Source organism: Schistocerca serialis, chromosome 8 (genome assembly GCF_023864345.2).
Source record: "Schistocerca serialis cubense isolate TAMUIC-IGC-003099 chromosome 8, iqSchSeri2.2, whole genome shotgun sequence".
Taxonomy (NCBI): Eukaryota; Metazoa; Arthropoda; class Insecta; order Orthoptera; family Acrididae; genus Schistocerca; species Schistocerca serialis.
This window is the reverse complement of record NC_064645.1, coordinates 10,256,362-10,283,765: the sequence shown is the minus strand read 5'-3', so window position 1 is coordinate 10,283,765 and position 27,404 is coordinate 10,256,362. Positions and strand designations below refer to the sequence as shown.

The 27,404-nt window shown below is 40.6% G+C and overlaps 1 long non-coding RNA gene across 6 annotated transcripts in view; it reads right to left on the bottom strand.

Moving 5' to 3' along the window:
- Window positions 1-27,404, bottom strand: part of LOC126416375 (uncharacterized) — a 51,245-nt gene that overhangs the window by 5,552 nt on the left and 18,289 nt on the right. For 2 of the 6 annotated variants that reach the window (XR_007575447.1, XR_007575444.1), the window contains 2 exons: window positions 16,667-16,822; window positions 13,074-13,175 (listed from right to left, as the gene is read on the bottom strand). This is a non-coding gene — a long non-coding RNA (uncharacterized LOC126416375). Of the gene's footprint in view, window positions 1-13,073; window positions 13,176-16,666; window positions 16,823-21,512; window positions 21,716-27,404 lie in introns of all 6 variants that reach the window. The other 4 variants (XR_007575446.1, XR_007575442.1, XR_007575443.1 and 1 more) reach the window with 3 other exon arrangements.

Below are 27,404 nucleotides of genomic sequence, written 5' to 3'. Positions count from 1 at the left end.
CAAGAAAGACCAAAGTATCGGCGGTGAAACGGCCCTGACGGAAGCCGCTCTGGCACTGAGCCAGAAGACCCCGAGACTCGAGCAGCCAACACAGCCATCGACTCACCATACGTTCCAGTAGCTTGCACAGAGTATTTGTCAAGCTGATGGGTCGATAGCTATCCACAGTAAGCGGGTCCTTACCAGGCTTCAGCACCGGAATGATGGTACTTTCTCGCCACTGCGACGGAAAGACACCATCGCCCCATATGCGGTTGAAGATGGCAAGAACACATCGCTGACAGACCGGGGACAGGTGTTTGAGCATCTGATTGTTGACGCCATCTGGCCCAGAGGCTGTATCGGGGCACTGTGCCAGGGCGCTTTGGAGTTCCCACAAACTAAATGGGGCGTTATACGTCTCAGGGTGGTGAGAAGCTAAAGAAAGCCGTTTGCCTTCCTCCCGGCGTTTAAGCACGCGAAACGCAGGCGGGTAATTCCCCGACGCAGAGGCCCGAACATAGTGCTGTGCGAAATGCTCGGCGATTGCATCAGCATCGGTGGATACCGCCCCGTTGATGGTAAGCCCTGGGACACCTGTAGAGTGCTGCACTCCAAAGATGCGCCGAATCTTCATCCACACCTGGGAGGGTGAAGTACGGGAACCAATGGTGGAAACGTACCTCTCCCAGCACTCCTGTTTCCGCCTCTTGATGAGCCGCCGTGCCTGAGCACGGAGACGTTTGAAGAAAATGAGGTTCTCCAAAGACGGGTGCCGCTTATGTCGCTGAAGAGCCCACCGACGTTCTTTAATGGCTTCAGCGACCTCCAGAGACCACCAAGGCACTGCCTTTCGCCGGGGGCACCCTAACGAACGAGGAATGGTACGTTCCGCAGCAGAAACAATCACTGCAGTCAGTGTCTCAACCGCCACATCGATGGTACCGTGGGGGAGAGATGCAACAGTGGCAGCAGAGGACAATGTTTCCCAGTTTGCCTTGCTAAATGCCCATCTAGGCAGGCGTTCATGGGATCGACGCTGGGGTAGTGAAAGGAAGATGGGAAAATGGTCACTACCACACAAGTCATCATGGACTCTCCAGTGGACCGATGGTACAAGCCCTGGGCTGCACAACAACAGATCTATGGCCGAGAACGTGCCATGCGCCACACTGAAATGCGTGGCAGCGCCAGTGTTTAAGAGGCAGAGGTCAAGTTGGGAGATGAGATTCTCGACATCTCTGCCTTGGCCAGTAATCTTCGATCCACCCCACAGGGGATTGTGGGCGTTAAAATCCCCAAGGAGAAGAAAAGGCGTGGGAAGTTGGGCGACAAGAGCAGCCAATTCGGTCAGGGAGACTGTACCACCTGGAGGGAGATAGACACTGCAGACGTTTAAGTCCTGGGTAGTCCTTACGCGGACAGCCACAGCTTCCAAAGATGTTTGAAGGGGCACAGGAGCACTATATACAGAGGTTAGGACATACACACAGGCTCCACCTGACACACTATTGTAAGTGCTTCGGTTGCAGTAATAACCCCTGTATCCACGGAGGACAGGGGTCCGCATTGCCGGGAACCAGGTTTCCTGGAGAGCAATGCATAAAGCAGGTGTCAAGCTTACAAGCTGACGTAGCTCAGGTAGATGGCTAAAATAACCGCCACAATTCCAATGGAGGATTGTACAAAGCGTGTCCTGTAGAGGCATTCAGGCACTGAAAAGGCAAATTACTGGGCAGGGTCACATGCTACCACCGACTGAGTGACGGACGTCGCTACGGCCATCGTTTCTGAGGAGACGGCGAGATCCAGGTCATCAGGGGACGCAAAGAGCTCGACCTCATCCTCAGAGGCTGAGCTGACAGGAAGCGTTGGTGCGGGAACCACTGGGTCCTTATCCTTCTTGGAGAGGTTCCTCTTCTCTCTCTTGTCTTTCGGAGGAGGGTTGGCATGCTGGGTGGGCTTTCCTGACGCATTATCAGGAACAGAGGAAGAGCGTGAAGCCCTTCGACCAGCAGCTGGTGGCTTCTTCAGCCACTGGCTAGTGTCTTGTGAGACACTGGGGAAGTCCTTGGAAGGGACTCCCCCAAGGGATCCCTTCCGAACAAGTGAGGCCGGAGGAGGCTGTTGCGTCTCTGGCTGAACAGCCGGAGAGAGATGTCGCTTCCCCGGCTGAGGAGCCGGAGAGGGCTGTCGCCGTTCCGGCTGAGAGGTGGGGACCGACGTCCCCGGTTGCTTGGGGCGCACTGCTCCCAAACTGTGTGTTTTGGGAGCAGTGGAATAGAGAGTGGCCCCCACCGGCGGTGGGGCAGGCGAAACGTGACTGTTCGGTTGGCCAACTGTCAAAGGAGTCTTTGCAGGAACTGGTGGCTGCAGTGTTACAGCAGCATAACTCCTCAACATAGGTGTGGGGTTGAGCCATTCTAATTTCTTCCTCGCCTCTTGGTAAGTTAAACGGTCCAGGGTCTTAATTTCTTGTATCTTCCGCTCTTGATGGTAGACTGCACAGTCTGGCGAGCAGGGAGAATGATGCTCCCCACAGTTAACGCAGGTGGGAGGTGGAGCACACGGAGCACTTGGATGCAAAGGTTGTCCACAATCGCGACATGTGGGGCTGGCAGTGCATCTGGAGGACACGTGTCCGAATTTCCAGCACTGGAAGCATCGCATAGGGGGCGGGACATAGGGCTTGAAATCGCACCGGTAGATCATGACCTTGACCTTCTCAGGCAAGCAGTCGCCCGCAAAGGCCAGGATGAAAGCACCGGTAGCGATCCTATTATCCTTGGGTCCCCTAAAGACACGACGAACGAAGTGTGCACCTCGTCGTGCCAGGTTCTCCCGTAGCTCGTCATCAGACGGTAGCAGAAGATCTTTATGAAAGATAATCCCCTGGACAAAATTTAGTGACTTATGGGGAGTGACGTTAACGGGTATGTCACCAAGCTTCTCACAGGCGAGCAACGCCCTTGACTGTGCAGAGGAAGGTGCTTGTATCAAAATGGCCCCGCTCCGCATTTTGGAAAGAGAGGCCACTTCCCCGAACTTATCTTCAAGATGGGTCACAAAGAACAGAGGCTTAGTCCCCAAAAATGAATCCCCATCAGTTCTGCTGCACACAAGATATCACGGTGAATATGGCTCCTGTCTGTCCGCAGCCCTGCGTCCCTCCCAGGGCGTGGCTAGGGAAGGGGACGATTTGGGGTTACATGCCACAGCGTTAAAGTCTACTTTATTGCGCTTAGAGACGTTGGTGGTCATGCGACCACCGGATTGAGATTGTACCCATTTCACTGCGGGATATCCACCCCGATGCCACCCACTCCGACCAGGGGCTCTCCCCACGGGTGGCACCCAGCCACAGCAAAGGCCACCTAGCAGGATGGCCGTTGCCGGGAGTCCTGATGCCCCGGAGAGACGGGCATCTACTCCTTGGCTTACGTGGGGAGGCGGCAGCTCAGGCATCGGCAGTACGATCCCTGTGTTGTCAGGGGGCTACAACCTAGAGGGTACATGACGACCCCACCACAACGGGCTGGCTACCGTGCTGGATTTTGGGTGCCATGGGTAGTCCATAGTGATCGTGGGTGCAGATGATGATGCACTAAGGGCGTAACTTACACAATCCATCAGGTGTGTATGCCCAAAATGAGGGATGGAGGGTGCAGTTACGACGCCCAGACGATAAAGAGTGCCAAGGTCTTAGGGCACAGAGGACTGATGGTGCACCACGTAAGGGGTCCTTCCCCAAAAGGCTCTTACTTCTGTTGAATTTGGAAAAATGGAGGTCAAACCCTAATGGGGATCATCACATTAAAGGCCGAAACAGTTGAGACTCCTTTTAGTCGCCTCTTACGACAGGCAGGAATACCGCGGGCATATTCTAACCCTCGAACCCGCAGGGGGGAAATGGACACAGGCAGACAGTGTTTGTTGGTAATGAGGATCACCCTGTGGCTAAACTTGCCTTGGTGCACAGCCAGCACATCTTGGCACAGTGTTACACCGTCCGGGTTATCTGGATACTTCCCACTAACACCAACCTGTCAGAACTCCAGAGATGGGAACTTGCCCTTCAGTATATCCTCTCTTCTCGTTATCCGCCAGGCCTCAACCTCCACTAATTTCAAGTTGCCGCCGCTCGTACCTCACCTGTCTTTCAACATCATTTTTGCCTCTGTACTTCTGCCTCGACTGACATCTCAGCCGAATCTCTTTGCCTTTACAAATGTCTGCTTGTGTCTGTGTATGTGTATGTGTGGTTGGATATGGGTGTGTGTGCAAGTGTATACCTGTTCTTTTCTCCCCCTAAGGTAAGTCTTCCCGCTCCCGGGATTGGAATGACTCCTTACCCTCTCCCTGTGTGTTTTTCCCTCTATTATATAAATATAATCATACTATCATTTATTGTTGGTGTGCCCTATTCTTGTATACACGTAATATACAGAGAAGAATTGCATTTTATGTTCTTTATATCTGCTTTTTTCATATTCTATTCGAATTTTACGATTCCAACAGGACAAAAACATGCCGCGTAAACTTACATTTGAAGAAATTCTAGCAGAACTAGAGAACCATCAAGAGAGTGACGATGAAGATGATATACAGAATTGGCGATTATTCCACCCGATGCAGATGTAATAACAGATGAAGAAGACACTGACGAAAATGTACTGTTGTACAAGATGACGCCGGTACTTTAGAACTCACAACCAGCTGAGATGAAGTTAATGCTACAGTTGTACATCCAGAAGCCAAAAGAAGGAAAGCGTTGGGAGGTGGAGGAGAAAGTGGTATGTTATCTACAAAAAAATATATATGTAAGTGGTATAAATGTCAACCAACGTACACAAACAATAGTGAACCAGGGAAGAGCAACAAACATTATGATGCGGAATGTCTAGAAAATAACACAGTGCCCCAAGTGTTAGAGGATTTTTTTTCTGAGAAACTAATGGATACTATTATTGAACAAAGCGAAATTTATTCTTGCCAACATAACAGAATAAATTTTCTGCTAACCAAAGAAGAACTAAAATTATTTATTGGCGTACTACTTCTGAGTGGTTATCATAAGCTTCCCCACAAGAATAAGTACTGGGAACAGGCTCCTGATGTCGGTGTTCCTTTAGTCTTCAACTCCGGGTCAAGAAATAGGTTTGGGAAATAAAGAGATTCATTCATCTCAATGACAACTCCAAAATAGACAGAAACGACAAGATGTACAAACTGAGGTTATAATTTGAAATGCTGAAATAGGAATTTGGTAAATTTGGCGTATTTCATTCAGAACTCTCAACTGATGAAATAATGGTACATTATTATCGCAAACATTCAGCTAAAATGTTTCTGAGGGAAAAGCCTATCAAAGTTGGATATAAAATTTGGTGTCTTACAAGTTCCAATGGCTTTCTTTATAATTTTTCACCATACTGTGGCAAGACTGACAACAAACAGGAGCCTTTAGGTGCAAGGGTAATAAATGAACTAACCAGCATGATTCCAGAATCAGAGTATCCGAATTATAAGCTTTTCTTTGACAACTTTTTCACCAGTGTTGACACACTGATCACACTCGGAAAGAGTAAAATGAAAGCTGCAGGAACAATAACAGAGATCCGAACTAATGCATGTCCTTTGATTGACTCGAAAAGAATGGCAAAAGGAAGGAACGAGGATTCTATGACTACAGATTTGACAAAGAGAATGAAGTTCTGGTTGTGAAATGGAGTGACAACAAACCAGTATGTGTAGTGACAAATAACAGTACTATTATTCCTCGAGTTCTACAAAAAGATATTCACGGGCAAAAAAAAAAAGGAAATATCTGTTACACTGCCACATATCACTGAAGAATACAATGCCCATATGGGTGGCATATATCTACTGGACAAGCAGATATCACTTTATAGGACGAGGATAAGGTCAAAGAAATGGTGGTGGCCATTATTCACACAGATGATATATATCTGCGTAGTAAACACATGGCGTGCATACCAAATTGCTAACTCTAATGAGAAGCTCTTACTTTTGGATGTCCGACAGAGAATAGTGATGTTTTTTCTATCAAAGAAAAAAGGATCAGTACCAAAACAAAGAGGACCACAAGGAAGCAAATTGATGGGAGGACGGGTGAGCACAGATGTACGACTAGATCCAGGAAATATTTTCTTTGTGCCAAGTAAAACACAGAAGAGATGTGCTTACTGCAAGAAAAAAACAACAAAAATTTGTGATAGGTGCAATGTTGGTGTACATGACAAGTGTTTTGCTTCATTTCATACTGAATAGACATTCCATAACATTAAAATATTCTTTATTTAATGTTTGTGTTGCTTCTTACAATATTATGCATGGAGAATAAGATTGTGAATTTGGATAGCGCATTTGGCCAATGTCCCAAAAATGGGACTTCTGTAGTTTTTGTTCTAATAAACTGAAACTTTTCAAAACAACTTTTTATTCAATTTATCACTCAATGTAACATATTTATGTATAAAAGTTTGCAAAAAAAAGATCCAATAGAGTTTTGGCCAGTAAAGGGTTAAGGGAAAACCAGATGTAACACAAAATGTCTGGCAGAAAATCTGCTACAGGAACTACATCACAAACCCCGACTGCTCACAGATTATGCAAAGGACAATGGTAACTTCCCCCCCATGAACCATGGACCTTGCCGTTGGTGGGGAGGCTTGCGTGCCTCAGCGATACAGATAGCCGTACCGTAGGTGCAACCACAACGGTGGGGTATCTGTTGAGAGGCCAGACAAACGTGTGGTTCCTGAAGAGGGGCAGCAGCCTTTTCAGTAGTTGCAAGGGCAACAGTCTGGATGATTGACTGATCTGGCCTTGTAACATTAACCAAAACGGCCTTGCTGTGCTGGTACTGCGAACGGCTGAAAGCAAGGGGAAACTACAGCCGTAATTTTTCCCGAGGGCATGCAGCTTTACTGTATGATTACATGATGATGGCGTCCTCTTGGGTAAAATATTCCGGAGGTAAAATAGTCCCCCATTCGGATCTCCGGGCGGGGACTACTCAAGAGGATGTCGTTATCAGGAGAAAGAAAACTGGCATTCTACGGATCGAAGCGTGGAATGTCAGATCCCTTAATCGGGCAGGTAGGTTAGAAAATTTAAAAAGGGAAATGGATAGGTTGAAGTTAGATGTAGTGGGAATTGGTGAAGTTCGGTGGCAGGAGGAACAAGACTTCTGGTCAGGTGACTACAGGGTTATAAACACAAAATCAAATAGGGGGAATGCAGGAGTAGGTTTAATAATGAATAGGAAAATAGGAATGCGGGTAAGCTACTACAAACAGCATAGTGAACGCATTATTGTGGCCAAGATAGATACGAAGCCCACACCTACTACAGTAGTACAAGTTTATATGCCAACTAGCTCTGCAGATGACGAAGAAATTGAAGAAATGTATGATGAAATAAAAGAAATTATTCAGATTGTGAAGGGAGACGAAAATTTAATAGTCATGGGTGACTGGAATTCGAGTGTAGGAAAAGGGAGAGAAGGAAACATAGTAGGTGAATATGGATTGGGGGACAGAAATGAAAGAGGAAGCCGCCTGGTCGAATTTTGCACAGAGCACAACATAATCATAACTAACACTTGGTTTAAGAATCATGAAAGAAGGTTGTATACATGGAAGAACCCTGGAGATACTAAAAGGTATCAGATAGATTATATAATGGTAAGACAGAGATTTAGGAACCAGGTTTTAAATTGTAAGACATTTCCAGGGGCAGATGTGGACTCTGACCACAATCTATTGGTTATGACCTGTAGATTAAAACTGAAGAAACTGCAAAAAGGTGGGAATTTAAGGAGATGGGACCTGGATAAACTAAAAGAACCAGAGGTTGTACAGAGATTCAGGGAGAGCATAAGGGAGCAATTGACAGGAATGGGGGAAATAAATACAGTAGAAGAAGAATGGGTAGCTTTGAGGGATGAAGTAGTGAAGGCAGCAATGGATCAAGTAGGTAAAAAGACGAGGGCTAGTAGAAATCCTTGGGTAACAGAAGAAATATTGAATTTAATTGATGAAAGGAGAAAATATAAAAATGCAGTAAGTGAAACAGGCAAAAAGGAATACAAACGTCTCAAAAATGAGATCGACAGGAAGTGCAAAATGACTAAGCAGGGATGGCTAGAGGACAAATGTAAGGATGTAGAGGCCTATCTCACTAGGGGTAAGATAGATACCGCCTACAGGAAAATTAAAGAGACCTTTGGAGATAAGAGAATGACTTGTATGAATATCAAGAGCTCAGATGGAAATCCAGTTCTAAGCAAAGAAGGGAAAGCAGAAAGGTGGAAGGAGTATATAGAGGGTCTCTACAAGGGCGATGTACTTGAGGACAATATTATGGAAATGGAAGAGGATGTAGATGAAGATGAAATGGGAGATATGATACTGCGTGAAGAGTTTGACAGAGCACTGAAAGACCTGAGTCGAAACAAGGCCCCCGGAGTAGACAATATTCCATTGGAACTACTGACGGCCGTGGGAGAGCCAGTCCTGACAAAACTCTACCATCTGGTGAGCAAGATGTATGAAACAGGCGAAATACCCACAGACTTCAAGAAGAATATAATAATTCCAATCCCAAAGAAAGCAGGTGTTGACAGATGTGAAAATTACCGAACTATCAGCTTAATAAGTCACAGCTGCAAAATACTAACACGAATTCTTTACAGACGAATGGAAAAACTAGTAGAAGCCAACCTCGGGGAAGATCAGTTTGGATTCCGTAGAAACACTGGAACACGTGAGGCAATACTGACCTTACGACTTATCTTAGAAGAAAGATTAAGGAAAGGCAAACCTACGTTTCTAGCATTTGTAGACTTAGAGAAAGCTTTTGACAATGTTGACTGGAATACTCTCTTTCAAATTCTAAAGGTGGCAGGGGTAAAATACAGGGAGCGAAAGGCTATTTACAGTTTGTACAGAAACCAGATGGCAGTTATAAGAGTAGAGGGGTATGAAAGGGAAGCAGTTGTTGGGAAGGGAGTGAGACAGGGTTGTAGCCTCTCCCCGATGTTGTTCAATCTGTGTATTGAGCAAGCAGTAAAGGAAACAAAAGAAAAATTCGGAGTAGGTATTAAAATTCATGGAGTAGAAATAAAAACTTTGAGGTTCGCCGATGACATTGCAATTCTGTCAGAGACAGCAAAGGACATGGAAGAGCAGTTGAATGGAATGGACAGTGTCTTGAAAGGAGGATATAAGATGAACATCAACAAAAGCAAAACAAGGATAATGGAATGTAGTCTAATTAAGTCGGGTGATGCTGAGGGAATTAGATTAGGAAATGAGGCACTTAAAGTAGTAAAGGAGTTTTGCTATTTGGGGAGCAAAATAACTGATGATGTTCGAAGTAGAGAGGGTATAAAATGTAGGCTGGCAATGGCAAGGAAAGCGTTTCTGAAGAAGAGAAATTTGTTAACATCCAGTATTGATTTAAGTGTCAGGAAGTCATTTCTGAAAGTATTCGTATGGAGTGTAGCCATGTATGGAAGTGAAACATGGACGATAAATAGTTTGGACAAGAAGAGAATAGAAGCTTTCGAAATGTGGTGCTACAGAAGAATGCTGAAGATTAGATGGGTAGATCACATAACTAATGAGGAAGTATTGAATAGGATTGGGGAGAAGAGAAGTTTGTGGCACAACTTGACCAGAAGAAGGGATCGGTTGGTAGGACATGTTCTGAGGCATCAAGGGATCACCAATTTAGTATTGGAGGGGAGCGTGGAGGGTAAAAATCATAGAGGGAGACCAAGAGATGAATACACTAAGCAGATTCAGAAGGATGTAGGTTGCAGTAGGTACTGGGAGATGAAAAAGCTTGCACAGGATAGAGTAGCATGGAGAGCTGCATCAAACCAGTCTCAGGACTGAAGACCACAACAACAACAACAACAACAACAACAATGGTAACTTCCGAAAATTCTCAAAAATACACATTTATTTGCATTGATATACAATGAAATTCAGGGGTGATGTATACTTTGGCTGAGCTGTGAACCACAAAGCATTGATTTGCTACGTAAATTACGTATACAAAACACTGGTAGCACTAACTTACAAAGTATAGTTTTGCAGGCATCTCAAAATTCTGAAACTAAACTATTTCTCACATAATTGGACAACAAAATAAGAGACAGACTATTTTGAATGAGGATGATAGGCATACTGTTCTAAAAATTTTTGAAAGAGCACAATTTAGTTTAAGCCTACAATTGACGCTAATAGTACTAGTTTATCACGGGATTCCCAAATGTTTGAAATTTCACAACATATCAGAATTCAAACAAGTATCGATACAATCAATGAAAAATTATGCAGAAGTGACATGAACAGCAAAATATACAAATATAGAACTTCAAACAGACACATTATCTAGTACAAACAGTCCCCACATAAGGGAAAATTCCTAAGTCAGCTTTATTTAAATGGGCAAATAAAATAAATAACAAAACTGGAAATTGTCCCTCCTCTTGCAATGAATTGCTACTGGACAACTGCTTTTGTACATTAAATGGAGAGTACAGTACACATCTAATTAACACCAATGGATTTCTTTTCGCAGAATAACAATCTTCGGATACTGTACTGCATAGTGTGGGAATTCTGAGACATTCTGGGTTGCTGCAGAGTGATTCATTTTCTAAAATAGACAATGTGTAGTGGTGTACACTGTTAACACACTAGGCATATTACACGGGCCACTTGTTCACTCCTTTTGTGCACACATCACTTAGACTGAGGTATCAATGGAGTTTAAAAGAAGACATTCATACATGGCACTGAATTTAAGATAGAAGTGAATTTAAAGCAGTATTTGGAATCTCTTCATGCAATAAACCAACAGTCTGCTGCTGATTTAATGATTTCTGAGACACACTCTTCAAGACTGAAGTCAATAATGACAGCCACTACTGAAAGAAACTAGCTTCACCTCTGGATAATGATGACTGAAGAGGACAGCTCCCCACTGCCTCTACCAACAAAATGAATGCAATCTTTGAATCAGATCAGAACTAGTTTGTTGAGTTCCTGCATGGCAATCTTCAGATCAGAAAAATAGTTGTGAAGATCAGAAAAATAGTTGTTAGATACAACACCTTTTAACACTTCAGTAAAAAAACTTGCTGCTAAATCCTGATAATAAACAGTTGAAAAATTTGATTCTCAGCGGTCAAAATCAGCATACAATAACTAATGACAGAAAACAACTGTACCAATCTTAGAAACAAACATGTGATAGACCTTCTCAAACACACCCATATGGCAAAAGTGAAAAAGAGGACACAAAAATTATTAATGTCATTGGATGAAAATGATATTTTTCAGCTTAAGATAATAGAGTTACTAAAAATATTTTTAATTAAGCAACTAGTTTCAACTCAAAAAGCCATTTTTCGGTTTACACACATAGCGAGGTCCCACAGAAATAAAAAGGCAGCAAACTCACACTATGTGCTACTGTTCATCATGGCTTACAAATTACAGTAGAAATGCTACTGTTTGTTGTACTTTAAAAACATTTAAAATGACTTTTTGGGCCAGAACTACCTGTACAGGGTGATTCAAAAAGAATACCACAACTTTAAAAATGTGTATTTAATGAAAGAAACATAATATAACCTTCTGTTATACATCATTACAAAGAGTATTTAAAAAGGTTTTTTTCACTCAAAAACAAGTTCAGAGATGTTCAATATGGCCCCCTCCAGACACTTGAGCAATATCAACCCGATACTCCAACTCGTTCCACACTCTCTGTAGCATATCAGGTGTAACAGTTTGGATAGCTGCTGTTATTTCTCGTTTCAAATCATCAATGGTGGCTGGGAGAGGTGGCCGAAACACCATATCCTTAACATACCCCCATAAGAAAAAATCGCAGGGGGTAAGATCAGGGCTTCTTGGAGGCCAGTGATGAAGTGCTCTGTCATGGGCAACCTGGCGGCCGATCCATCGCCTGGGGTAGTTGACGTTCAGGTAGTTACGGACAGATAAGTGCCAATGTGGTGGTGCTCCATCCTGCTGAAATACGAATTATTGTGCTTCTTGTTCGAGCTGAGGGAACAGCCAATTCTCTAACGTCTCCAGATACTGTAGTCCAGTTACAGTAGCACCTTTGAAGAAAAAGGGACCAAAATCTTTATTGGCTGAAATGGCACAGAAAACGTTCACCTTAGGCGAGTCATGTTCATACTGAGTTGTTTCCCGCGGATTCTCAGTGCCCCATGTACAGACATTGTGACGGTTGACTTTCCCGTTAGTGTGGAAAGTTGCTTCATCACTAAACACAATCTTCGAAACGAAAGATTCATCTGTTTCCATTTGAGCAAGGATAAAAACACAGAAATCGATTCTTTTAATCTGATCAGCTGCAGACAGTGCTTGAACCAATTTCAGACGATAAGGTTTCATAACTAACCTTTATCGTAGGACTCTCCATACAGTTGATTGTGGAATTTGCAGCTCTCTGCTAGCTCTGCGAGTCGATTTTCCTGGGCTGCGAACAAATGCGTGCTGGATGCGTGCTACATTTTCATCACTCGTTCTCGGCCGTCCAGAACTTTTCCCTTTGTACAAACACCCATTCTCTGTAAACTGTTTATACCAACGTTTAATATACCACCTATCAGGAGGTTTAACACCATACTTCGTTCGAAATGCACGCTGAACAACTGTCGTCGATTCACTTCTGCCGTACTCAATAACACAAAAAGCTTTCTGTTGAGCAGTCGCCATCTTAGCATCAACTGACGCTGACGCCTAGTCAACAGCGCCTCAAGCGAACAAATGTACAACTAAATGAAACTTTATACCTCCCTTAATTTGCCGACAGATAGTGCTTAGCTCTGCCTTTTGTCGTTGCAGAGTTTTAAATTCCTAAAGTTGTGGTATTCTTTTTGAATCACCCTGTATAATTAAGGAGAGGTCTTATTAAAATACAACAGCTTAAATGCAAAAAATATCTCCTTCATTCATTATGAAGGTTGTCGTAATGTCAGAGACATTTTGAATGTATCACGCATATGTAAATTTAATTACCTGAGCAGATCAGTATCCTTCATCACTCCAAGTAATGTTGTAAACAGGATATGCAGTCTTCAGAATTTCTACTGTCTTGCTGTGGTCTGCCTTCCCAAACCCCTGAAATGAAGCAGTCCTTGGGTATTTTAAAACTAAAGTACAATTAAACAGTGTGCTACATATCACAATAATAATTAAACACTAAAACGAGAACTCTTAACTACAACTACATCATAAGTAACCGATGTGCTTGTACGTACACTAAAAATGCATCTAATACAGAGCACATGAAACCGTAAAGCAATCTGAAATTTTCTAAACCACACATCACAACACAAAAGCAGCAGAAAAAGGGAGTGTGTAAAGACCTTCAGAACAGATGTGCAATATGCAGCATCAGAATTAATTTTTCTATTGATGGGTCTGGCATTGTACACAACACTGAAACACAAGCAGCAGTAATCGTGCAAAAACATTAAACACGTACCCACAATCTGCAACTGTATTAACTGTGTTAAATGAAACAGGTTGGTCACAAAATGTGTGAAACACAGTCTGAAAAGTATAAAATAGGTGCGAGGGGTACAGAGGAATCATTTGGTCTGCTCCAAGTGCAAGTAATTGTTGATTTGAGTAATTATGACAACTGTCCTGGCAACTGGAAAAAGTCTTGTAAAAACACCAGGCTCACCACAATTCATGTGCTGCCGTAACTATACTCAATCAAAAGATACAGAAGCTGGTAATAATAATAATAATAATAATAATAATAATAATAATACAGATTAAGTGTGGAATATACCAAGGAGACTCATTAAGTCCTATCTGGTTCTGCCTTGCTCTGAACCCACTATCCAACATGCTAAATAATACAAATTATGGATACAATATTACTGGAACATACCCACACAAAATCACACATTTGCTATACATGGATGATCTAAAACTACTGGCAGCAACAAATCAACAACTCAACCAATTACTAAAGATAACAGAAGGATTCAGCAATGATATAAGTATGGCTTTTGGAACAGACAAATGTAAGAAAAATAGCATAGTCAAGGGAAAACATACTAAACAAGAAGATTACATACTGGATAACCACAGCGACTGCATAGAAGTGATGGAAAAAACGGATGCCTATAAATATCTAGGATACAGACAAAAAATAGGAATAGATAATACAAATATCAAAGAAGAACTAAAAGAAAAATATAGACAAAGACTAACAAAAATACTGAAAACAGAATTGACAGCAAGAAACAAGACAAAAGCTATAAATACCTATGCCATACCAATATTGACCTACTCATTTGGAGTAGTGAAATGGAGTAACACAGACCTAGAAGCACTCAATACACTTACACGATCACAATGCCACAAATATAGAATACATCACATACATTCAGCAACAGAAAGATTCACATTAAGCAGAAAGGAAGGAGGGAGGGGATTTATCGACATAAAAAACCTACATTATGGACAGGTAGACAATTTAAGAAAATTCTTTCTAGAACGAGCAGAAACTAGCAAAATACACAAGGCAATCACTCATATAAATACATCGGCTACACCACTGCAATTTCATAACCACTTCTACAACCCTTTAGATCACATAACATCAACAGACATGAAGAAAGTAAATTGGAAAAAGAAAACACTACATGGAAAGCACCCGTATCATCTAACACAGCCACACATCGATCAAGACGCATCCAACACATGGCTAAGAAAAGGCAATATATACAGTGAGACAGAAGGATTCATGATTGCAATACAGGATCAAACAATAAACACCAGGTATTACAGCAAGCATATTATTAAAGATCCCAATACCACAACGGATAAATGCAGACTTTGTAAACAACAAATAGAAACAGTAGATCACATCACAAGCGGATGTACAATACTAGCAAATACAGAATACCCCAAAAGACATGACAATGTCACAAAAATAATACATCAACAGCTTGCCTTACAACATAAACTTTTAAAACAACACATTCCTACATACAAGTATACACCACGAAATGTACTGGAGAATGATGAATACAAATTATACTGGAACAGAACCATTATAACAGATAAAACAATGCCACATAACAAACCTGATATCATACTCACCAATAAAAAGAAGAAATTAACACAACTAATCGAAATATCCATACCCAATACAACAAATATACAAAAGAAAACAGGAGAAAAAATTGAAAAATACATCCAACTGGCTGAGGAAGTCAAAGACATGTGGCATCAGGATAAAGTTGACATCATACCAATTATACTATCAACTACAGGAGACATACCACACAATATCCACCAGTACATCAATGCAATACAGCTACATCCAAACATATATATACAGCTACAGAAATCCGTAATTATTGATACATGTTCAATTACCCGAAAGTTCCTAAATGCAATATAACACATACCGTACAGTTAAAAGGAAGTGACGCTTGATCAAGGTCCGCGTCACTCCATTTTTAACCGGACTTAACGTCTGAGAAAGTGAAGGTAATAATAATAATAATAATAATAATAATAATGTCATAAAATTATGGGACAGAAGATTCTCTCTCTCTCTCTCTCTCTCTCTCTCTCTCTCTCTCTCTCTATCTCTCTCTCTCTCTTGCTACATATACAACTCTCTCTCGCTATATATACAAGTGGAAGCAAGGATTGTAGCCTCAAAAGTAATCTGAAAGGTGTAAGAAAAAATCATGAATCAGATTGAACAGCACAGTTGGTATCAGCATTGTCCACGGAAGACAAGGTTTCAGGATGTAGTCCTGGCCCGGCACACAGTTTTAATTTGTCAGGAAGTTTCATAATCATGGCTGCTACCCAGAACAACAGTAGCCATTTCAACCATAACACTTGTCCACAACACCACACACAAATTATTGTACACGGTTGTAAGAAGCATGATGATGATGATTTACAGGTATTAACATCTGGTGACATTTGCTTCTGACCATATAACAAGGTATTCTATAATTTGTGCCATGTAACCGAAGCAGAAACTGCTTTCCCATGGAGGAGCTTGGCGTATAACATTCTTAAAAACTTTAAAAATACTTGAATTATAGGGCACACAACGTATGAACAGAAACTTCACTGTTCTTAAAATATTTTTTGTTAACTGTGGTCTGCAGCTTATACGAATTGTAGAAATGACATCACGTAACACTTTAAGCTGTTGATAAATTTTTTTTACGGTGCAACCAGTTTTGGTCAGAGACCATTCTTGAGCACCTGTTGTACCCACAGCATGGAAACAGGAAAAATTCAGGCAAAAAGGATACTTCAAAATTGTAATAACAATACATACAATGCTTGTGGATATTTAATTTATATTTCTGACATTGTATTCTTTTGATATATATAGTTTTTGCTGGTAATCAAATTCTGTAAGTGTTGCTTGTATTGTTACTATAATTTTCAAACATTCTTTTCATCCCAAATTTTCCCGTATCCACGATGTATATACAACAGGTGCCTGAAAATGGTCTTCAACTGAAACCAGTCACACAGTAAAAAATTAAGTTGAATAACAGCTCAAGATGACACATACTGTCATTTCTACAACTCACTGCTTTAGGTATCACCTGTGAGTAGCTGTACACATTGATGACCTTGGCACTGGGGTCGTGCTGTATTCTGCCACCACCAGTGCACTCGGTATCAACGCCGAGGCCTTTCACCCTGTCCATCGTCTCATCGTAGACGTCCGAATGGAAGCCAACTCACTTGTATTCTCGCACCTAGTAGCAGGAACCATAGTCAAACTTTGAACAAAATGTATCAAGAGTACTAAGCAAGAAGAAAACACAAAAGTAACAACGTGAGTGGAAATTGTGGCATCAAAAATAATCTGAAAACATAACTTAAAGGAGCTGTTGTTATATCCACTATCTATAGGAAACACAAACAGGAGCTTCTGTTTTTTTTTTTTTTTTTTTCATACCTACTGCAAATGCAAATGAAAGCTTTTGTATATTCGGACATGTGTTCTCTCGGAAAACACTGAACATAAAGTAAATCATCTAGCTGACAAGGTAGTTGGCAACATCAGCACATGGCTTTTGGAGAACGGATTAATACTTCACTGCCAACAACTGAACTCTTGTAAAATAGAAATAGTCTTGTCCTGAGCTGGTCGAACAGACATTTTAAATTCTTAAGACTGAAGATAGATGAAAAGCTCTCTCAGAAGTATCATGTTCAACACCTTAAGCAGAAAATGAACACTTCTGTCTTCACTATACACTATGTCTTGGACACAAACACAAAAGCTTGTTTACTTTTGCTCTGTTATCTCATATGGTGTTATAGTTTGGGGCAATTCTGTGCACTTCGCAAGAATATTCTCATCCCTGAAAAATGCAGTCAGCAAGCTCTGCAGTGCCAGCTTGTGAACATTCAGGGTTGCCGCAAGTTTCCCCAAGTGACGTTCCCCGATTTCCAGCAACTTTTAGCATTTTTCCCTGACAAATTTCGAGGTCTCAAGAGCAAGTAAAGACATAAGTTCACAAAAAAAAATGTAAGGACTTCTGTATTTCTTCCCCTCATGAGCAAAAATCTTAAGTACTAATGTCAGCATCTTTTGTAATGAACAGTTTTTAGATGGAGAAAGAAAGACGATGGTATATAATATTCCATGAAGACCACTGATGTTATTTTATTTCAATAAAACTAAACATATTTGGTGACACAAATACGCATTTCCTTGGAGTCGCAAGACAGATTTAAAATACCTACACTGATTTCAGAAATAACCTCAGAAAAAAGTAGGCCTATTGAAAGAAGTATATAAGGCAGGCCAAAATATACAGGTACATAGCATACAAACCGCCTGTGACTGCCGCAAGTTGTTCTTCCTATCACTCATACTTTCTAATATACAGGGTGTACATTACATCTGGGAACACTTTCAATTATTTATTGCACAAGAACCAAACATAGCACAGATATCACACATATGTCATTTTGAAGAGAAACCCTGAAAGTTCTTTTTCATGTATACCACCACAGCATACTTTGGTGATTTGCCGATAGCACCAGTCATAAACATGGCAAGTTCAGGTGCGGAGCGAGCTTTCTGCGTGTTGGAGTTCGACAAAAAAAGTGTGTGCTACAGCTGTTCAATGGATGTTTAGAACAAAGTACAGTAAGAAACCACCAATAAGGAAGGCACAACAAATTTATTATGACCGGTTGCTTGTGCTCAGCACAGAGAAGCAGACATCCCAGTGTGAGTGAAGTGAATTTGGATTGCATACCAGAGACATTCATAAGGAGTCCAAAGAAATTGGTGCGTCGTGCATCCCATGAACTCGAAATGGCTCCACTGACTGTGGCAAGTCATGCGACAGAAGTTGTCTATGAAACCATTCAAATTGGAGCTAGGGTAGAAGGTCAATAACAACGACAAAGACAAGTGTTTTGAGTTTTGTTCACAGTTGCAACAATTGAATAAGGACGGGGATGGAATTTTTGATCGCTTAAGTTTTAGCAATGAAGCCACTTTTCACACTAATGGGAAAGTGTACAGGCATAATTGTCGAATCTGGGGTGCAAAGCATCCACACTAATACATTGAATTTGGGTGTGATTCGCTAAATGTAAATGTTTTTTGTGCTTTGTCGTGTCGAAAACTGTACGGGCCATTCTTCTTCGCCAAGAGAACTGTCACTGGATATTCCTACTCGGATATGTTGCAGCAATGGCTGATGCCGCAGATGCAATTGGGCTCTCCGTTCATCTTTCAGCAGGATGGGGCTCCACCCCATTTTCATCGTTAAGTTTGTGGGTACCTGAATACGGAGCTGCCGCATCGATGAACTGGCCGTGCTACAGAAGGGAACAGCTGTTTCATGAAATGGCCTCCCTGATTACCAGACCTCACTCCGTGTGACTTTTTTTCTGTGGGGACACATTTAAGATCCGGTGTATGTATGGTCTCTACCACGTGATGTAGCGGAGCTCCGGGAGAGAATACGAGAAACAAATATCACAATCGACGATGCCATGCTGGGACAGGTATGGCACGAATTCGATTACTGTATTGATGTCTGCCGGGTCACTCATGTTTCGCGTACTGAATGTTTGTAAAAAAAAAAAAAAAAAAAAAAAAAAAAAAAAAAAGATATGTACATCCTGTATAAATTATTTTCTAAGCCCCAAAATGTACTAGAATAAATAAAATGTTTATAAAACAATGTACCGCACAATGTACTTGCAGTGAGAAAGTCACAATTCCTGAACTCCATCGCCCATGGCCTCTGGCCTGCGAGGAGCACCACAGTCCTGAGTCCTCGGATAAATCACGAAAACCCACTGCATTATACCACACACAAACAGAGCCGGCCTTGGAACAGATCGGCGAGACTAGATCCGATGGGCAGGGCTTGCACATTATTGGGAAACGATGGGCTTCAAATCGGCAGACCCAATCCGTTAGAGAGACCCACAGAAACGACCTGTGGTTTTGGCCCATCATGGAAGTCCATTCATGTGGCCAGCTTTACACAAGTCACTGACATTATGTTGACGAAATGAGATGGTGGTGGTAAATCCATCAATTTGTGCAAATACTCTGAGAATTAATGCTAATGAAGATAGGTAGCAACTCACCGTAAAGATTATCGCTGAACCATGGACAGACACGTAGAAAAGACAATCACACTCTCACAACTAAATTTTTGGCCATAGCCTTTCTTGGAAAATAACACACACACACACACACACACACACACACACACACACACACACACACACACACACACACACACACAATCACACAATCACTCAGACACAACTCGTGCACATATGACCGTTGTCTCCAGCCACTGGGTCAACAATCTCCAAGAATCATATCAAAACAAACCACCCCTCACGCCTCCCATCGGCAGCTACTAGGCTAGTGGCAAGAAGTGGTGGCAGCACTGACTGCAAGCTGAGGGGAGTGGTAGGAAGTGGAGAAGCAGTAAGAATGAGGGAGTAGGGAAGCGGTGCATGTATTAAGCTGCACCCAGCCAGCGACGAGGCAGGAAATCCCAGTAAACAAACTGTTTCATCTACTGAGACAAAAAACAAGATTTCTCCAGGTTTTTTTTTTCCAAATTTCCCAGCAGGGCAGAAAAAAAGAGTGATACACCTAAGTATTCAAATCCACACACGAAGGTTACCTTGTGGTATGCTAGAATTCCGCACAGGAGGCCCTCACAATACATGAGAACTTCTCTATGCAACATGTAATTTATCCTAATTTCTCTTAATTTCATATTTTATTAATTCTGTAATTTTTTGTTTATAAATTTTATATTCAGCTTTCTGTAAACTAGGTACCACATCATCCCACGAGCTTTGGCTCAAAGTCTCAAGATATGCGATAAAAAAAATAAATGTCAATCCCAAAACCTCACACGCCAATATAATGATCTGCATGCAATCATTCTGTTGATAATGGCACATTAAATTTGGGGGGGAAAAAAAAAACTGATGCCCTTGATAATTCAAAGTTGTCATTTAAAGTCACAATTGTATGTATTATAGAACACTGTACAGGAAAAATGGAGTTGTAAATGTAGCTGTGTTTTAGTGAAAACAACGTGTTTTTCAAATGATGGAGAACCAATGGAATACTTGTTGGTAACATCTGCTCTATACCATAAAACAGCACAGTACGGCACTTTATGAAGTTTAGTCAAAGGCCTGTTTTGTGAGATAATTTCTTTCTGGAAGTTGAATGCATTGCTTCCGTCACCAAAGCAGGCGTAAAAAAAAAAAAAAAAAAAAAAAAAAAAAAAAAAAAAAAAAAAAAAAAAAAAAAAAAAAAAAAAAAAAAAAACCCCTGCATTCAGCCCACTCACATCATTACATCATCAGTGCAAACCAGACGATATTTCTCGTGTAAATCTACACAGCTATCTGGCAGTTCACACTTAAGGATACATGGCATTTTTCCAGCTCAATATTATGTAAAAATCAACACCTATTTCTTTCAGGCACTGTTTATAATGTATATGTTTTAAGATTTTTTTGTTGATATCAGGTAATAGAGCACACTTTCTAAACAAATTAGAAGTATTTTGAATATTTTTGAACCTGCTTAGAGTTATTTAAAAAAAGTAACAAGGAAATTCTTCCTCAAACTGAGGTACCATTTAATCCAATGTTATACATTTGAAGGAGACCAAATTTTTACCAGACATGCATGACATGGCTGAGGTACTAGACCTATTTAATTCCACCTATTACGTATATTACAAGGATAAAAAAGTATCACATCTTACATTTAATATTTATAATTTTTTCCTAATAAAAATGTTATTTTTTCAATGATTTAGCTGATTCTGCAATAAAGCTTAGGTCTACTACATAAGTATGGACTACCGAAAGTTACAGAAAAAATTAGAGCAATGCTTTCTAAACTTTAGGAAATATTTGTACCTGAATTCTGAAGAAAACAACTTGCGGGAAATTGCGAATGAACATATGAGTCCAATTAAACTGTGCCTCAGAACATTCCTGAAGCATAGTCTACATCCTGCAGCCTTTCTTCATCTTCAAGCTTCCTCTTGGCATTCCTTTTAGCACTTCTTGCTTCTTTGGTAACTTGAAGAGCAAATCTTTCAACTTCATGCACCCGTTGTCTGTCACACAGAAGAAATTGATCTTTCATATTAGAGCCACATTTTATGCCTAAATTTCTCAGGACTTCCTATCACTCCATCATTGAAACATAGCACACCATCTAGTACACCAACTATTAATGTATTTATTCCTACAAAAACATTCTTGAGTAATCTTTCCCGTATGGAATGGTTGAAACTTTCATTTGTATTCTGAGTGCCCCCATGAAGACATTTACCGTATTTACTCGAATCTGAGCCGCACTTCTTTTCCGGTTTTTGTAATCCAAAAAACCGCCTGCGGCTTACAATTGAGTGCAAAGTAAGCGGAAGTTCTGGAAAATGTTGGTAGGTGCCGCCACAACTAACTTCTGCTGTCGAATATATGTAGCGCTACACAAGCATGCTTTGCAGGCACAAAGATAAATACTGGCGCCAAACCCTCTGCATGAGTGTATTAAAAAAAAAAAAAAAAAAAAAGAAAAAGGGGTGGCAGACAAGTTTTTCCTCCGCCTCGAGTTTTGACCACTGCATTTTCATACATTATCCAACGAAGTAAATACAAATTCCGTATTGTGCACCTTTGAATGTAGCAGCATTTCAATGCACTACGAAAATCCCACTGCCAAGACTGTTTGGGATGTTTGTCAATATGGCTAACTCTACGTTCTGAATTTTTTCCTAACTGTGAGAAGAGATGGTTCCTTATAGGAACTTTTATGAATTGTGAATGGCATGCAGTATTCTCTTCACATAAGAATAATTAGAATATAAACATTTTGCCATGTATTCTTTCGTGTTTGCTGCTAACTCATTTAAATCCTGTCTGCCTAATAAACTACGAAACTAGAGTGAGACAACAGCAAACGCGGAAAAATATAGATATCATCCCATGTTTATATCTGTATTATTCTTATGCCTAATAGTGATACAGTCAGAAATGAAGCACGGCAATTGATTAGATTTTTAAATCTAAGATGACTAATTTCAGTGCAGAATGTAATGTACTAAAGAGGTGCCTGCAAAGATTTTCAAACGGAGAAAAATTTTCCCTAAACTCCCGTTCAGAATATCTTCTATCATACGCTGTCTATTATTTGTTTCTTGTTGATTATTCTCAAAGAAAGCAGGAGTGTAGGTAACAGCAAATAGCAGTCTCTTGCCATTGTTTCGCTAACGAAGTACGCGAAAGAGGAAGGGTACCCGTATAATATGGATGGAGCGCCTGACGCATAATAATGGCTACCTGGTAAAGCTTAACTACTGAGCTTACGACTCGAACCAAACTACTGTAGCTGTATCGTCATTCATTTGACCTAAATTGTGTCTCATATTACAATGGACCAACTTTGTTTCGATTTGGAGGTGCAGCCTAAAACTTTTCTCTCCCCTTGAATTTCAAGTCTCAAATATCAGGTGCGGCTTAGATTCGGGAATTTTTTTTTTTTTTCCTGGATTTCGAGTCTCATTTTTCAGGTGCATCTTAGATTCGAGTAAATGTGGTACTAAGCAAAACAGGGTCCACTCAGGTCTCTAAAAATTGGTTTTATTTCATTCATAACAGGCTCAAGAAGATAATGCTTATGATATTTTGATAGTATATTTGACCACTTTCTTTTGCTTTTTGGTAACCACACCTAAGAATCTGCTCCTTTAGTGCAAAGTCCATGAACAGTGTGGTCATCTGTGGACAACTTATGAAAGTAGGTGGCCCATACAGCTTTCCTCATTGCTGTATCATCATTCAGAGGTGCAGTTTGTCTAATGGCCAGTCCTTAATACCTCTGAAGGAGGTCTATTTCAGTTTCTGTCAATCTGTCTCAGCCAGACAGAGATTTTCCATCAGATAGCAATTTTCCTTTCATTTCTCTTCTTAGCTTCCTCAATCTAGCACCCATCCTCTTTTGCACATGTCCACAACACTCCAGTTTTGTTACGAAGCTATCACCATAAACATTGAACTCATTAATTTTATTGAAAGCTTTAGATTCCCCTTCACCTAGGTACTTTGTATATCTAACGTTATAAACGGGCACTGACCTCTGAAATAATTTTAGAGCTCCATCACACTCCATACCTCTACTGTAACCATCATAATTATTATAACACTGATGTTCAATAATCCTTCAGTGTTACTATGGCAGGTGTGGCAATAATTAGATAAGCACTCAACATCAAAAACTTTTCCATTCTCCACAGAAGTAGCACTTAAAACACCATTCAAGGAACGATGTCCTCGATGTTGCCATGTCCCATCAAGTGCAACAGCAATGTCCCTTGTTTCACTAATATTAACAGTTTTTTCTACTGCACATTTCACAGATGCTTTAGACACAACCGTCAAGGCACCTAAAAGTATTCTTATGTACTTGCTGAACCTACTGGGTGGAGGAAGATCATCAAATGACAAAACGTTTGTGCAGCCTTTCTTTCCTTTTCCTATTGCACGCATTGCGTACACTAACTTCAAATTCACATCATATGAATTATGCACAATGTTCGAAGTCATTTTCGAGGTAGATTTATTGCAGGATCTACACAGACCAACTAATTTTGACGCTAAACCCTTCCTGCTACTTTGTTGTTCAGTTATTTCCAGACAGCCTACACCATCACATTGTTTACATTTTTCCACTTCCTTTATAAAAGAAGATAAGATACCCACACCAACAACAACAAATCCACTACAAACAGCGTCATTTTTAACACAAAAATTTGAATCACCAGGAGGCGTGCCATGTGCGAATTTCTTCAGTGAAGAACTGACACGTACGTTACTTTCAACAGTGTGGCTTGTTTTGTTTGTCAACTGGTTACCACAGAATTTCCTTTTATTGAATTTCTTGATGTGTGGCACACTAAAAAATATGTATTTTCACAAATATATGTAGCACTTGGGAAACAAAATTTTATTAACATGTGAACAAACTGCTTCAGAACACAAAAGTAAATACTTGCAAAGATAATCATTTACAGACGCTAGAAACCTGCACTGTTACCAACATATACAAAGTATCATACATATAATCGCTGGAAACGGAAAGAAAGTGCACAGTTCTTTTCAAAATAATACTGGTTTCTGTAACAGAAATAAAGGGGGCATGGCAGTATACAAGGTGCGAATGTAAAGTAATGACACTGATGTGAAAAAAAAATGTTGCTTACAGTTTTAGTCAATTTTCGTGTTGTCTCCTTCAAAGTTCCCTTCAGATTGCACACACTTTTATTAGCACTTCTGTCATTGATGGTAACATTTCTGGAACTCATCTTCTGTAATATCCTCCAAGACCTTCGTCACAGCTTTTGGGACATCTTGTGTTGTTTGAAAATGGTGTCCTTGACCACCATTTTGACTCTTTGACAGAGAAAAAAGTTGCACGGAGCAATATTTGGTGAATAAGGTGGCTCTGGTAGTACTGAAATTTGTTTTGAGGTAAAAAATTATTGTACTGACAGAGCAGTATGGGATGGTGCATTATCGTGATGCAGAATCCAATTATCAGCAATGTTATTATTAGACGAACCGTTCCTCGATTGATGTGTAGTTCTCCTGCAATCATTTTCATGGATAACCTTCTATCAGATTTTACGAGTTCATGCACCCTGGCCAAGTTGACATCCGTCCGTGAGGTTGACAGTCGTCCACTGCAGTCTTCATCTTCAACATTTGTTCTGCCTTCACTAAACATTTTATGCCAATCAAAAACTTGAGCTTTTGACATAACCTCCTCTCCAAAAGCCTTCTTAAGCTTACCGTAAGTTGTCGTCGCGTTTTCACTCAATTTAACGCAAAAAGAAATGGCATACTGTTGCGCAATATTATGCAGTTCCATTTCTGTGATGAGAGACACTAACACGTGTTAACTTATTACAGCACAACTCATGACTGAGCAGTTGCTTCAACATGCCGCTTGGACTAGAAGCGGCTTATAGACCAAGGTCACAGATATTGTGCCTACGCAAGCCTGCAGGGGTGCCACACCTTGCAAAGAAAATCAGTCTCATTACTTTATTGTCGCACCTCGTACATGACCGTAACTTTAAAATTTGGTATGTATAGGTCTTTTTTCATTTCAAACCCTACAGTGTATATATCAATGTAATCAGGAAAGACTATAGAATTTAATAAAGTCATTTAAAAAAATTTTGATTTTTCCACCATTTATAAGTATCCTGTATCCTTAAGTGTTCGGCAGAGGATTCATCGAAAAGCCTTCAGACTATTTCTGTAACATTCCACTCTTCAACAGCACTGGGGAAAAATATCATTTGAATCTTTCTGTGGGAGCTCTGATTTCTCTTACTTTATCACGATAATAATTTCTCCCTATGTAGGTGGGGCCAACAAAATATTTTGCCATTCAGAGGAAATTTCCTGAAAACATCTCATCATAACAAAAAACACCTTTGTTTTAATGACTGTCAGCCCAACTTGTATATCATGTCAGGGTATACGCGGACAAGGAAAAAAAATTCCCGGATTTGTCAGTCAAAAATACACTTTCTCCCAAGTGAAAACATACTTTTTCCCTGTTAACTGACGGTATATTTTCTCTTGGAACTGTATAAATTGTAAGTCCGTTGATTATGGTTTTATACACGGGCGTAGAATTTCCTGGCGCTTTAGGGGGAAAAAAAAAAAAAAAACACGCATTTTGGAAAGATCTTTGATGTGCAGCAACATGTATGCTGCATATTTTTGTATTAGGAAAGTATAAACTCGAATTCCACCAAACACCGCATGTTACTTTCCAAAGCATTGAAATTGAGATTGGGATGTGCTTTTGTAAGTTAGTCATAGCTCATTTCATGCGATTTCGCCAGCCGATCACAGCAGGTATTCAGAGCTTAGGACACGTGATGTAGTCAACCAACAGCAACATCACTGTTAAGTAGCGCGAACACACAAACAGAAACAGTTAATGGTTCAAATTAATGTAAATAGAGTTGCTAAACGAAACGCAAAGCCTTCACATATAATATTGGTCTATCAGATTAATACGCTGCAAGAGAAGCTAAGCTTTCACATAAAATGTTGGTCTTTTATGCGCGTATTACAATTTAAGATGTATCACACAAAGGTGCCAGTAAAATTTTTAATAACGACATAAATGTCTGATCTTCCAGGCTCAAAATTCATCTAAATGGCTCATCATCAAAGAGTTGATTTTTAAATGAGAGTCAAACACTTTGTGATTTAAGAAATTCATCGTACATTACCTCACATAGTTCTGGTGTAACTGCTAGAATGGTATATTGATGGTAACGATTTTCAACCCACCATTCGAAATATTTTCCCACGACCTGTTAGAAATAGGTTCGTTTCTGCAGTTGCCAGAGAGCGCCAGATGACAGGCATCACTGCGCAAGCGCAGCTACGATGTCGTAGGGAGCCCGCATGTTCGTACGTGTGAAACAATAAAAGATATTACATTATGTAAGAAACAAGACATCAGAGGATACTCCAAGAGAATTGGAATTTCATGGCCCATACTAAAATGTTCACATTTAAAGTGCAAATTTGTATGTCCAGAATCCCACGACCTGTTATTAAGCTTTTCTATGTGGTTTTTGGGATGTAAATTTTCTTCGAGTACCAGTACTGGCCTGTCTCATGTTTGGTTCTTTATTATGGCGTAATGCCAAATGTACTAGAGGTTGAAAATGTGCACTTGAAATGCAGCAAACACAGTGTGTGGAATTAAACACT